Source organism: Protopterus annectens, chromosome 8.part0 (assembly GCF_019279795.1).
Source record: "Protopterus annectens isolate FY-2018-M chromosome 8.part0, PAN1.0, whole genome shotgun sequence".
Lineage (NCBI taxonomy): Eukaryota > Metazoa > Chordata > Ceratodontiformes > Protopteridae > Protopterus > Protopterus annectens.
In genome coordinates this window covers 899,794,112-899,808,670 of record NC_056741.1, presented here as the reverse complement: position 1 = coordinate 899,808,670, position 14,559 = coordinate 899,794,112, and the positions used below count along the sequence as shown (strand labels likewise).

At 39.0% G+C, this 14,559-nt stretch overlaps 1 protein-coding gene across 1 annotated transcript in view; it reads right to left on the bottom strand.

Annotated features, from left to right (window-relative positions):
* Positions 1–14,559, bottom strand: part of KMT2B (lysine methyltransferase 2B) — a gene marked incomplete in the record, with an annotated part of 4,527,268 nt that overhangs the window by 4,165,226 nt on the left and 347,483 nt on the right.

Sequence of the window (14,559 nt, the reverse complement as noted above, 5' to 3'; positions counted from 1 at the left end):
TTACAATATTTACATTCATCCATGATGAACTATCATTTTATCCATGAGAAGTTATCAGTATTTGTTCAAAAGGTTTTCCAATTTTTGCCATGGTATTTTTTATGAGTTCTATAAAATGGTTTGCAGTTCTTTTTTACAATTTTTGTTAAATTAATAAAATCTTTAAACATCAAATCTCGTTTACTTTGCCAGTTCAAATTAATAACTGTTCTGGCAATTGCAAGAATTGACCTGAGTAACTGAATCTGAGATTTAGGTATTACATTAGGCAAAGGAACACTGAATAGGATTAGTGAGTTAGAAATATGACAATTATTGGACCATAATGCATTTACAAAATATCTGTAGTCTTTCCAGTATTGAACAACTTTTCTACTTTCAATGAACATGTGAACCCACTTGGCCTTTAGTAATTCATCACATTTCCAACATTTAGTTTCAATGTTTTGAGTACAAGATTTATTTTCTGTGGAGTATAGAACCTCCTATTCATACATTTCCATGTATACAATCTCCAATATAATGAAGAGGTACAATACGTAAAATTCAATAACAGTTTTTTTGGATTTGTCAGATATTTGTTCTCCATTAATCTTTACATAGTAATTCCAAACATATCAGTCAAACTTTAGTGTCTTCTCTCAGTATGTTACAAATAGGCGAGATACTTCATTTTTGATTATCTTTCTTTTCAAAACACCTAATAAAAAGCTGAATCAAACTAGGTATAGATCAGTATCTAGGTTGATTGATATTCTCATTTTATCTTCTGCAAACTGCCATAATGTGTGCATAAACAACCAACTGTCTTGACTATTATCAAAACTACATAAGAGAGTTCAATGGTTTAATACTCTTATTTTCCATAAACTGATGCCAGAATATAAAGTTATTTGCCTTTAATGTTTGCACCGCATTAATGTTGAAAGAATCTTGGCAATCAGGCGAGTGTGCTATAGAGAATATAAGAAATGGGCATTGTTTAATGTTGTAATTACAATCAATTATATGTTTTAAAGTTATTAAATATTTGATTAATGCCATAAGAAAAATGATCAAACTTGTTACTAAACAAACAAAACTCTCGCAAAAGCCAATGAACTCTACTTATCCCATATTGTTCCTTAAATTGATTTTCTATAGTTCTGACATCAGTTATATGAAACTCTTATATTATTTTCCAACCAGATATACAGGCAGGTGCGATCCAATGTAATATTACATTAACAACTGTTTAGGATTAAAGATCTAAGCTAGGAAATGCTATCCCATTACTGTTCCAAGCTCTAATGGGTCATTTATATGCAATCCTAGGTTTTAAGGGGAACCATAAAAATTTTAGCACAGAATCTAAGTTTTTGGGAGGGGGTATTACCAATGACTGTATATAACAAATTTTAGGTAAAATTATTTGAGACGCTATCCTCCATTGAAGAACATTTTATTCCATCATTTAATTAGTGCACTAATGGTGGTTATTAAATGATTGTAGTTCAGTTTAACAGACTCTTTCCATGTACTCTTTACACTGACACCCAAAAATTCTAATACATCTTTCTCCCAATTAAACAAACAGGCTATTCTCTCTCAGGTTTTTGTTGATCTTTTTGTTAATTAGTAATGTTTTGGTTATGATTAAATGTAAGCCACAAAATTCTTTCAAACTTGCTTAAGGTACTTATAACATCATGCAAAGGACCATCAATATCACCCAACGTTAACATAACAAATAACTGTATATTTAATTTGAAAGCCTTTTATATTTTGCTTGTTTCTGATATATGTAGCACAAAATTCCATTGAAAGAGCAAACAATAACGGTGACAAAGGACAAAGATGTCTCTGTATGCCTTAAAAAATGAAAACTAATCCAATCCACAAATCACTTTTACTCAACAGAATAATCCAAAGCTGGTAAGCGCTTTCGTCTCGCAAATACAGAACTTCGTCAGGCAAACCACACTTAAAACCACAAGTATTTAAATTAAAGTAGTCACATGGGTGGTTGTCTTTCAGCTTTTCCCGGTTAGGGGTCACCAGAGCGGAACTCCGGTTCACTAATGATTGGCAGTAGATTTTTACATGCTGAGTTGCCAGCCCTGACAACTTTCAACGAAGGTCCGCCCATTCAAGCAAGTCTCCACACACAAGACGCTCTAGCTGAGAATCTAACAGGACGTCTTACTGTGAGGCGACAACGCTACTGCAGCACCACCGTAGTCACATGGACAATTAATTTAAATACTTGTGGTTTTTTTAAGTGTGGTTTGTCTGATGAAGTTCTGTATTTGCAGGATGAAAGCGCTTACCAGCTTTGGATTATTCTGTTGAATAAAAGTGATTTGTTTCCATATTTTAAGGCATACAGAGACATCTTGCATCCTCGACTGTTTTTGCATCGGTTTAGAGTCTGTGTGCTCTCTCGTGACAAAGGACAACCTTGCCTATTTCCCTTGAGGATTTCTAGTGGTGAGGATAGACGTGATCCAATTTTCACACAAGCTTGAGCCCCACTATAGATTTTCATTATTAAGTTGACAAAATCTGAGGAGAATTCGTTGTAGAGAAGACCAACTAATAGAATCAAAAGCCTTTTCTATGTCTAGACTGATAACAGCATGCAAATACAAAAAACTATGTCTATTAATGATAGTAATTTAATAGTTTTCTTGCACTTTTCTATGAAGAATGAACCCCGTCTGATCATTACGTATTAGATTAGGTAATATTTTCTTTATCCTATTAGCTAATATTGTCATGAAAATGTTATAATCAGTGTTTAGTAACAAGACTGGCCTATATGAATCAAGATTTGGGATCCTTACCTTGTTTTAATATGGGGGAGATAACTGAGTATTTCCACGATGGGGGTGTTGTACATTTTTGATTAACCATAGTAAAGGCACTCATTTTCTTTATTATATATTCAGGAAAAATCTTATATAGTTCAGAAGTTAGTCCATCCAGTCCTGGAACTTTATTATCTTTTAAATATTTTATTTGCTCTTTCACTTCTTAGTGTTATTTAATGTTTTGTTGCATTGACACCTTACTAATTATAATTTACTGAATAAAAGTATTTATTACATTATCTGTCTCCACAAATAAAGGGTGCTGAGCAGCTTTAAGTGATTTACTTAACTGAGATAGGCAAAGTTTTGATACACACGCATGTCTGCCTGCAATACTCTGCTGTATAGTACTTCTTGTGGATTCCATTAATAAGAGAAGCTGGAAGCCCAATGAACCCCCTAACTCCTGTCTAGTGTTTATGGCACAGAGGGCAAAGGCACAAGCTCCATTACTGAAGTAATGATCAAGAAACAGTACACAGTAAGTATGCCTAGTCTGCATGGGCATCAAACTGCATTTTTATTCTTAAATCTAAAAAGTAGGCTAAAGAGGCCAGGCACCTGGAAATAAGACTGCTTATTTTGTTAAACAAGCCTATGAACACCTAAACATAAAAATTTATGAACACCTAAACATTATTAGTCATCTAATAACTTCACAGTCAAACACCTAATCTCCATAAAGGTGAAATAGAGAACCCAGCAAGAAAGCTTTGTGTATGAACCACAAATAACTGACCTAGTTTACATCACTTAAATTCCAAATCACTGGCAAAACTCAGCAGGATTTTGGAAAAAAAGAAAAATTGATTACAGGCAAGGCACATAAACCCATAAATTACAAAACCCAGCAAAAAATGAAAACTTAAGATGTCTCAAACTCTTGTTGATATTAACTCCATTACAACTGGTTAATAAGTACCAATTTCCCACAGTCTGTTCTCTTCCAGAAAGGCAAACATCCTTAAAGTTTTTCTTGAAATACTTGTAAAAGAAGAGCAAGTTAGCAAAGTCTTAACTGAAGACTACATATGAAGCTTGACAGCAGCTATCAAACCAATCCTGAATGCAGACTTTCAGAATCCCCCCCTCCCATCTCCCCTGACCAGAAAGTACAGTTGTGTATCTACCATAAATGTAGATGATAGAATGTATTCACTGTTGCAGTCATTACACTTGGGTAGAATCCCAAAGCTGAGGTAGGGTGGCTGGGTCTAAATAGGATTTGAAGTGGCTATGAGGCCCTGCAGAACTGCAGTGGCAAAGCCTGCTCTTGATTTAGAATAGAGAGGCAAGTGGTAATGCTTGGGTAAGTGTGCACTCAACTCCAAGTTGCAGCTTCCAAAATGTCCTTGGTTGATTCTCCTCTGAGGAAAGCTGCTGACGTGGCAGCTGCCCTGGTAGAGTGTGGTGTAATGTTTAGGCACTGGCTTTCCATGTTGTGCGTAGCAGAAGCGAATACAGTGTCCTATCCACTTAGAAATAGTCTGCTTTGAGATAGCCTTTCCTTTTGATCCTGCAGCATAAGCTACAAACAGTTGCTCAGTTTTTCTGAAGGCTTTTGTCTTATCTAAGTAGAAGCGTAACTGCCTGTATATGTCCAAAGTGTGCTCAAGTCTCTCCCCTTTATTCTGGGGATTTGGATAGAATGTTGGCAGATGAATGGTTTGGTTAAGGGCCACACTGGATACCACCTTTGGCATAAATGTTGGGTTCGTCCTTAGAGAAACCCTGTCTTGATGAAAAATGATAAAAGGTTCCACTGCCATTAAGGCCTGTAGCTCTGAGACTCTTCGTGCAGACGTTATTGCTAGGAGGAGAGCAGTTTTCCATAAGAATTTTTATATCAGCTGTATTGGCTGGCTCAAAGGGAGGCAAAGTGAGTTTCTCCAAGACAAAGTTGAGGTCCCAAGTAGGTGTCGGTGCTCTCCGGGGGGGGGGGGGGGGTCTTATGTTTTTAGCCCCTCTGAGGTACTGTCTTAGTAGTGGATGAGAGCAAATAGGAGGTTCCATGGTATAATGAGCTGAAATGGTGGCGGCATGGATCTTAATAGATGAAAAGGATAGGCCTTTGTCCAACATCTCGGGTATTGTAAAATCTGAGGGATATTTGGTACAAGTGGATCAAAGCCTTGTGCCTGACTTCAGTGGCAGAATCTCTTCCATTTGTCTGCATAAGATTTCCTGGTGCTGGGCCTCCTGGCCTCCAGAATGACATCCATAACAGCTTTAGAGAGGTGTGGTCTGTCTATGGTATCTGCCATGTATCCAGATTTAAGGTTCTGAGTTGGCTGTGCAGCATCCGATTGTTTTGTTGAGTCAGAAGTTGAGGGATTTGAGGTAAAGTCCAGGCTGGGCCTTGAGCCAAGTTCTTTAAGATTGGGTACCAGTGCTGGCATGGCCAGTCTGGGGCAATCAGTATCATTTTTGGCCTCTCGTCTGACTTTTAGGAGCACCTTGGAGAGTTAGTTGTTTTTTCAAAAGTTCTTTATTTTTTATTTTCATTCTCACAACCTCTGTTACAGGAAGTGATGTCAGGACTGCTTTGTTGGATTGACTATAAATAACAGCATCTGTCATGGTACTATTGCTTAACCACGGACAAAAGCATTTTGCTGAAACCGGTCTGGTTTTTAATAAATTTCCTTGCTTCTGCCTTCCGGGTGCTGGTCTCCTTTTTTTGTACTATATCATGTTTGTTTGGTCCGCACATCAGCCATACTTGCCAGCCTGGACTTTTGACTGATTTATTTGCTGGCTGTTGGCGTTGGAAGGCTCACAGCAACAGCCAACTTGGTTGTACTGGAAATCGGTAAGAGAGGATTCCTCTCCCTTTTGTATTCAATGGTGTGCTTTATAGTCGAGGACATCGTTCTGTTGGATTTATACATTTTTGGAACCATCCTATTAAGAGTGTTTTGTTTGGTTTATTGGTAGACTTTTTGTTCGTGAAGGTATCGTTTTGGCTTCATCCACGCTTAGGAACATATTACATCGATTAGGCCACTTTTTTTTGGGTTGTTGGTATTCCTCGCCAATTGGGACATTTTGTGGATTTGTGGCCTTGGGCTGGTGACATCGATACTGTGTAAACTGGAGGTTTGCCATTTTAGTCAACACTTTTGGACCTATTTTGACCATCTAATTGCCCTGGATGGATGTTTGGCTACATTTGGGTACTTACTTTAAACATTTAACGTATTTGGGCTTTTTTTTTTTTCCATCGGCCCAGTACTTTTAGTGGGTCGTTTCATTACCTAGATCAAGAAATTGACTCTTTGTATCATACTACTATACTGACTTAAGCTTATGTACATATATGCTATTTGTGCTATTATTTGTATGGGCCTTATTGTGCGTAACTACTCAGTACATTTTCAGTATAGAGCTCTATGAAAAATTTCTTCAGTGTTTTTTTACAGACTTGGTCTATTTCGAACTTTTACAGATATAGCGTCATCTGTATGCTGATTGCAGTGTGCATATTTTTTGAAACAATCACTGGGGATTTTGAACTGTTCCTGGACTTCCTAACCATATATATATTCATGCTATGGACAATTGTTGATAATTTCAAGAACAATAGCGGTTTATATCATGTACTGTTGGAATATGCTACATTGTTATTAGTGTTCATTATTAATAGTTCTAGAGTAGCCTTGGCTGAGACCTATTTTTGTTTTAGGGTCTAAATGTCCTTTTAATTACAGTCATCATTCAAGTATCCTATTGATAGCAATTGTGAATTTTCTTATTGGGTATTTACATTTGGATCAAGCATCACTGAGTATCCATAGGTCATAGATATCAAAGGACCTCTATAGTTCACAAGCTTTTTTGCTCGCTTTAGGGACTGAATGTTTTTTAACTATAATTATTATAACTCAGGCACTCTATTGGTAGCCATTGTGGTCATTTTTAACGGGGGTTTTACATTTGGGTACAGCAATACTGAGTATCCATAGGTTATTGACATCCAAGGACCCCTACAGTTCACAAGCTTGATAGCTGGTGGATTATTAGTACTAATACTATCTTTTTACATACAAAAAACATATACGCAGTTGTTCATAACACTGTACTGTCTGCTTAAGCCATCCTACATCTGATTAAGGGGTGAGCCCCACTGATTAAAGCAGGGAGGTGCTTTACCTGTGCTCTCCAGACACTCTCTAGTGATTCATACAGCCCTGATTTATAGTTTTTGATATTTGTTATTAGTGGCTTATCTTTTTCCTGACAGTCTGACTCAATAAGCATTAGATTAGACTTTGTTTATTTTTGGAATTTGGCTTTTATACATCACATTTGACCACAGCATATGGGCAACCTATAGTCATGGATCTGAACCAACTACTTCAGGGATTATGTGCTGACAAAGACGATATCCAAATTTTTACGAATGGATCCACTGTAAATGGAAAAAAAGATCCAGTTGACTGTTGCAGTTTGCTGTTTACACAAGTAAAAAGGTTAAAATATTAAGAACTAACATTTGGCATTCTAGGCTTTTTAAGGCCTACCAACATCAAAACATTACCCCTAGGGGTCTCCGAACAAAATTACAACCATCAGTCAGCAAACCAGATGAGATACTATTGAGGGATTGGAATGTGGCTGAACAAAATGCTTTAATGGTGTTAATATACTATCCTCTTATGATAGAGCTATACAGGTCAATATTTGTGATGTGCAACAGGTTTGTGAAGACCTAAAAAAATGAGGATTCATCTAACTTTAGGGAGCTTTTCAGCAGACTGTCTAGGGAACTGACCAGTTTTGAAAATGGTTTAAAAGACAAAAACTACATAAATTCACTAGGGACATGGACGACTGAGAGGGGCAAACCTTTTGAATCACAAAAAAGTGTCAGGTTTGCGGAGGGTACCAGAAATCCTACCCATACACGTAAGAGACCCATGTCTACTTTAAAAAAGGGCACATCTTTGAATACAAGCTCTGGAGAGGAATCATCCACCACAGATACTGAGTCCATTAACATCAGTGACTCACCGGTTTCCAAAAGAGGTCGTAGCTCAGAGCCCCCTTTAGGAACAGGAAACACAGGGCGGGACGGAAACACAGAAGTCAAAACTACAGAGGAGCTTTTTCAATCCATTGTCAAATGAATAGTGATTGTTCTAATGTGCACAATATATCTAGCCATGTTTTAACATCCACTGAGGAAGCTTTGTTAAATAAAAGGTCTGGGTTTCATACCAGGTTTCTTTGTAGATGAGAGTATTTTTGTTTCAGATATATTAGCCTTTTGCAGAAAAATTAATCAAACTATTTTTTGATCAGCAGGAACAGACTCAAAGATCAACTGAATTCAGATTCCTGAAATCCAACTTTAGTCCACCCATGGATAAACATGTGGCCATTTTTCAACATGTTATCATTAAGGATTTACATCATCGATTAGGATCTTGGCATACCCTCAGGCACAATCTGAACAGAATTGATTAACAGGCGCTGATGGATCTTAGGGGCAATACTGATATTACCATTCTTCCAGCCGATAAAGGAGGGGCAATAGTCATGGATTCCAGTTATTACTGGGCAGAGGGAAATGGACAAGCTTCTAACACTCAGCATTATTTAAACATGCCTACTGATGACACTCCTAATTTTAAAAAGGAAATTGATGCTTTTTTACAATTAGCAGTAGAAGGTATCAGTGACAAAACTAGATCTCAGTTGACAGTTAATGATCCTATTAAACAAAATTTGTATTTATTGCCCAAGATCCACAAGTTTTACAATACACCAGAAGGAAAACCTATTGTTTCAGGTATGGGCTCACTTACTGAGCCCCTGTGTCTTTTTGACACACTATTTGAACCCATTATTATCCTATGTTAGGGCTAGATTGCAAGCCACCTCTGAGGTTTTACAGATTGTTTCAGAATGCCAATTAGAATCACACTGGTTGATGTGTACTTTAGATGTTAAATCCTTATATACATGTATCCCACATTGGGCAGGTTTGACAGCATTGGAATATTGGCTCAACAGAATTAACCTCTATGATCCGGGCTTCAACACCTTACTAACATGCATGGTATAACAGGTTCTTACAAAGAACGTTTTTTATTTTCAAAATCATTGTTATTGGTAGATTCAGGGTACTGCCATGGGAGCATCATTTGCACCAATATATGCGGATCTGTTTATGGGGTATGTTGAAGAACATATTTATTATGAACTTCACAATCTGTATTTGCCTGAGGTGGATATATGGAGACGCTACCTGGACGATTGCTGGCTTGTATGGAGAGGGGGTAGTGAGTATCTCATGGAATTTATAGAATACCTTAATGGTAACATATGGGGTGTTAAATTCACAGCAAACTACAGCCTGCATGAAATTGATTTTTTGGATGTTCATCTACAAAGGGAACCAGATAACACTTTACGTACTACGGTTCACAGGAAATATCCCCAATACAATAGTTTATTACACACTTCCAGTCTTCACCCTAAGTATATTATCAAAAATATTCCAAAATCACAGTTCATGAGAATAAAGAGAATATGTTCATCACAGGAGGATCTTGCCCATTGCCAAAATTACCTCTCCAATAGATTTTTACAGAGGGGTTATGATGAACACAATATCAATTCAGCCTTAACATGGACTAAAAAGATATCTAGGAACAATTTCCTGACATATAAACCCAAAGTTAGTAATTCTAACCAGGATAAACTCAGGTTGGTTACTACCTTTGGCAGAAATACAGGACAACTCATAGATGTCATTGATCAGCACTGGAATATACTCAAAACCAACACATGGTTGGATGACTGGTTAGGGGATAGATGCCTTTTCTTATCGTAAAGGCAAAACTTTTGGGTCCTATTTCTCTCACTACAAAAAAAAAATCACATATCATGATACTCAATTTCAACAAACTACATTATCAGGGGAGAAACTGGTCAGATGTTACCCTTGTGGTCACTGTTCTTTTTGACAATATATTTTTAAGACCAAAAATGTCACTAGTAAAAATTCGGGACAACTGTATAATATCAATTGTCTTGCCAATTGTGGTACGGATTGGGTAATATATCTGGCTACATGCTCATACCAAGACTTTTATATAGGACAAACCTCCAGACAATTTAGAATCCGTATGTCAGAACATTTAGGGGACATTAGGAATGCCAGATCCACTAATGCCTTATATAGACACTGTCTGATCCACAAAACAGCAATATTTTCCTTCACTGTTATTGCCAAAATTTCAGGAAACAGATCTTTCAAAACTGGATGGCACAATTTACTAAACAATAAAGAAAAGAGATGGATTCTTAAACTAGGTGGTCTTTTTCCTCCGGGTCTAAATGACAAATTATAACATCTCATCTCTGTTTTATGCACAACACACTCTTTATAATGCAAATTCTGAGTAGGTTTGATTTTCAATATTCGATTAGTTTTTTCAAAAGTTCTTTATTTTCATTCTCACAACCTCTGTTACAGGAAGTGATGTCAGGACTGCTTTGTTGGATTGACTATAAATAACAGCATCTGTCATGGTACTATTGCTTAACCACTGATGAAAGCATTTTGCTGAAACCGGTCTGGTTTTTAATAAATTTCCTTGCTTCTGCCTTCTGGGTGCTGGTCTCCTTTTTTTGTACTATATCATGTTTGTTTGGTCCGCGTATCAGCCATACTTGCAGCCTGGACTTTTTATTTGAGGTAAAGTCCAGGCTGGGCCTTGAGCCAAGTTCTTTAAGATTGGGTACCAGTGCTGGCGTGGCCAGTCTGGGGCAATCAATATCATTTTTGGCCTCTCGTCTGACTTAGGAGCACCTTGGAGAGGAGAGGCAGTGGTGGGAAGGCATAAACTTTTAGGTTTCTCCAGCTGAAAGAGAGCATCCACTTTCCATGCTTGTGTGTGATAAGTCCTTGTGCAGAATTTTTGAAGTTGGCAGTCGAGAGGGGAGCAAAAAGATGTCCGGGCATCCCCATTTCTTTATGTTGAACACCTGTGGATTTAGTTTCCACTCGTAAGGATCCATGAGGTTTCTGCTTAGATAGTCTGCCAGAGTATTTTTCTTTCCTGGCAGGAGTTGTGCTTGCAGATGAACTTGATAGGTCAATGCTGTGTTCCACAAAGTCCTAGCTTGTCTGCCAAGGGGGTATGAGTGCATGCCCCCTTGCTTGTTTATGTACCACATTACTGTGGTGTTGTCCGTCTTTAGTAGTAGTAGTTGTCCTGGATGCAGTAAGTCCTTGAAGGCTGTCAGGGCATTCTGTACAGCTAGCATCTCTTTTTGATTGACGAAGATGCATTTGTTCTGCGGACCATTTGCCCTGAATACATTTTCCTGCCATGTGCGCCCCCCAGGCATAATCTGATGCATCTGTTCTCAGTGTTTGCCTGGTTGTGGGTAAAGTGAAAGGCTGTCCCTTGTTGTGGTGACATGCCAGTGCCCACCATCAAAACTCCTGTTGCAGGCAGGGAATAATAGTTATTGTTGCTTCCAGGCTGTGGCACTGTTGAGTCCAAACATTTTTTTAGATACCATTGTAACTTCCTCATATGCAGTTTTGCATATGGAATTAGTAGGATGCAGGATACCATGAACCCCAAAGCCTGCAGAATTTTTCTTGCAGGTAGCTGGGTTTTTGTTGCCATCATTTGAAAGTAATTTGTCAGTTGCCTTGGTTTGTCTGGCGTGAGATAAGCCATCTAGGTAGTTGTATTCAAGCTTGCACCCAGGAATATCTCTTGAGAGGGCACTAGTTTTGATTTTAGTTTACTGTGTACCCTAGGCCAACTAGTAATCTTTTTACAAATGCCAGATGCTTTAGAAGAATGTCCTTGCTCTCTGCTTGAATAAGGCAGTCGTCCAAATAGGGATATATTTGAATTCCTTTTTGTCTGCAAAATGCAATTCCTGGTGCCAGGGATTTTGTGAAGATCCTGGGTGCAGTAGACAAGCCAAAGGGCAGTGCAGAGAATTGGTAATGCATTGTGCCAGCTATGAATCTGAGGTATCTTCTGCAATTGTCTGATTTAGACATGCAAGTATGCCTCTGAGGTCCAAAGTAACGAGCCAAGCCTTTTTGCCCAGCATGGGTAGAAGTTGCTGCAGTGTCAACATCTTGAATTTTGGAACATCCAGGAAAGTGTTTAGAATAGACAGATCCAGAATGGGTCTCCAGGCTTTGTCCTTTTTGGGAACCAAGAAAAGTCTCAAGTAAAATCCTTGTCCCTGTTCTTGCTGAGGTACTTTTTGAATAGCTCTCATGTCCATGAGAGCTGTAATCTGTTTTTATGCCTCTGCCCATTGGTTTTGTGGCAGGTCTGGCATTCCTTTTGACCTTGGAAGGGTGTGAAAGTGGAACCTGTAGCCCTGAGAGACTATATTCAGTACCCATTTGTCCTGGGTGATAATGTGCCAATTTTGTGAGAAAAGTGCTAGCTTTCCCCCTAAATGTGCTGCCAAGAGACAAGTGCTTGGCTTTTGAAAAGGAAAGTCATTGGGACTGTTCCTGCAAGGTTGTGACTTGTCTTCTCCTCTCTTGGGAGTAGAAGCACCCCATTGTCTAGGTAAGAGCCTTGTTGCTGAGATCTGCCTCTTGGGTGTTTGTATCTGCCTCTGAGGCCTGTCTAACACAGGAAAGAACCAATTTTTAGAAGGCCAATTTCTGCTAAATCTAGGAGGCTGTACCTGTAAGAAATCCTTTACTGTCTGCATAGATTTTGCCTTATCCTCCATTTTCTTTAACACGTCTTCTGCCTTAACACCAAACAAGGTATCATTGCTGTAAAGGAGCATCCAGTAATTTAGCTTTAACATGATCAGGTAAACTTTGTTCTTTAAGCCAGGCATGCCTTCGAATAACAGATCCTGTAACTGCGGCTCTACAAGAAGCCTCTAATGAATTAAAGCCACATTGCAGAGTATGTTTTCCCACTTGTTCAGCTGCATGCAATAAATCCTGAATTTCCTTATTGTCATGACATTCTGAACTTACATTTTCCATTTTAACAAAGACATTAAATATTGTTGGTATTTCAGCATATGAAACTGGCAGTTCAAAGCCCTTACTGCTAAAAATGCAGAAGTATAAACTTTTTCCCCCCATCTATCCAGTGCTCTGGAATCCCTGTCAGAGGGGACTGGGTTTTTTGCAGTAGAAGCCTTCACCACTTTGAGACCCTGAGAAATAGTTTCTGGGTCAGCAGCAGGGTTTTTATAAAGAAATTTATGAGAGTCTGGGACCCTATAGTATCTGTCTGGCTTGACTGGTGCTGGGAGTAGAGAATCAGGAGACAAACTAGATTCAGAAAAGACATCAACAATATCTAACAGGGGGAATAGCAAGAGGCCTGTGCTGAGGTAATAAAAGAAAATCTGAGCCTTTTCTTTGATTCTGAATAATCCTGGCTTTCCCAATGGAAATGCTCCCTTCATGGTGTGCAAGGTTTCCCCAAAAGAGTAATCCTCAGGAGGAGAGGCTGAAGGAATAGACTCTTCAGCATCAGAATCCTCATAGGGAAGAAGAGAGTATCCCTGGTCTGAAGAGGAATCAGAGGAAACAGAAACCTGGTCAGAGGATTCATAGTCTGTATCCTGCCTAGGCCTTCTATCAGGAGGGGGGTGGGAACCCCTGATCAAAGTAATTAAGTCTTCGGCCATTTTGAGCATCTGTTTCTTAGGCATGGATGACGGTCCAGGAAAATGCTGTACTTGTTTCTTTGTCTGTAATGATGTTTGCTTTAGCTGCTGTAGTTGACTTGATAGTAAGCTGTGTAGGTCTGAAAACACTCTCATTAGCAGATGCATGCTCAGTGGCTCCGGACCCATGTGAGGGAATAGTTTCCGTAGGCCCAATACCTCGAGTTTCCAGAGGCCTAGATGTCTCCATGTGGGAGTCGGAGGCGACCTGTGGCTCAGGCAGCGGGAGTAAGGGGCTGCGAAAGCGCCTCACTGAGCACCGGTGACTGGCCTGAAAGAGGCTTCGTCGGTTTTGGGTCTCTGATGCCTGTCCTTTTCCATGTCTTTGTGCTTTTTATGAATTCCGGTTGCCGGATGTTCCGACGGCATTATGTAATTAAACCTACGGCCAAAGCAATGCAATGCAAAATCAGACAGACACTTAATAGTGCGTTTGTTGAATCTAGCACAAAACCGACAACTAGTGACGTCATGGTCAGGGCCTAGGCAAGGAATACAGTAAGAGTGAAAATCCTTATGAGGTATTTGCTTCCCAGAAGAAATACAATTAACTTTTACTGACATTGGTCTGGAGCAAGAAAAAGTTTCCCCAATGGGGTACTTAGCTTTACTGAAGACTTCGGTTCTGAAATTCGATTTCGAAAATCTCAGGAGTTGGCCAACCGGCACTTGCGAACTGCTTTTGCTTCGGGCATCGCGCGGCAAGAAAGACTGAAGAAAATGGCATCTTATATACCCCTGGCGCACTGACGTCAGGGAAGAGGCGACAACAACAGACACCGGACCAAGACTTTGGAACTCGGGACGACTGCGGGTCGCCTGCCAGCAGGATAACCCAAGTGTAATGACTGCAACAGTGAAACACGAACATCTTCACACATCATCCAGATTTTTGGTCATTACCTCATAAAAAGTTGTGTTTGCTGGTAAATCAGGGAATACGCTGAAATTGATAAATGACACAAATTTCAGGGTTTTTCCATTAGTTTCAGATTTCATATTCTTC